This window comes from Brassica oleracea, chromosome C4 (assembly GCF_000695525.1).
Source record: "Brassica oleracea var. oleracea cultivar TO1000 chromosome C4, BOL, whole genome shotgun sequence".
Classification (NCBI taxonomy): Eukaryota; Viridiplantae; Streptophyta; class Magnoliopsida; order Brassicales; family Brassicaceae; genus Brassica; species Brassica oleracea.
This window is the reverse complement of record NC_027751.1, coordinates 46352196-46352782: the sequence shown is the minus strand read 5'-3', so window position 1 is coordinate 46352782 and position 587 is coordinate 46352196.

Below are 587 nucleotides of genomic sequence, written 5' to 3'. Positions count from 1 at the left end.
GTCGTGAGCTCAGTGGACTTTCCCTCATACCCGTAGATCTCCCACTTGTCCTTCCAATCAGAGACTGTGTTGCAGAGGCGTATCTTTGCCTTTGCAACGAATTCCGCCTTCACCCTCTCGGTGATTCCCAAAGACCAACGCCACTTTTGCTGAAACATAAATTTTTTTAGAAATTACAATTAATAATAAATATTAAAAAAAAATATATATATATATTTAAAAGTGAAAATTTAATTAAATTTCCCGTTACCTAATAATCACCTAAAGTATAGTATTCCGTCATCTAACTAATCACCTAAACTAATTATCTAACTAATCACCTAAACTAATTACCTAACTAATTAATAACCTAAACTAACTTAAAAAAAAAAGGAGGAAAGAGAATGTACCTTAGAGGGAGAGGAGAGGAATTTGGGAGGAATGAACGAGGCTGACTCGTCTCGGCGTCTCAATATATTGAAAAGGATTCGTCGTCAACGCGACATAATATTACGACGAAGTTACCAGGCCCTCGTTTTCATTTACGACGAAGTTACCAGTCCCGCGTTTTTTGATTTACGACGAAATTACGTCGAAACGTCGGTTTA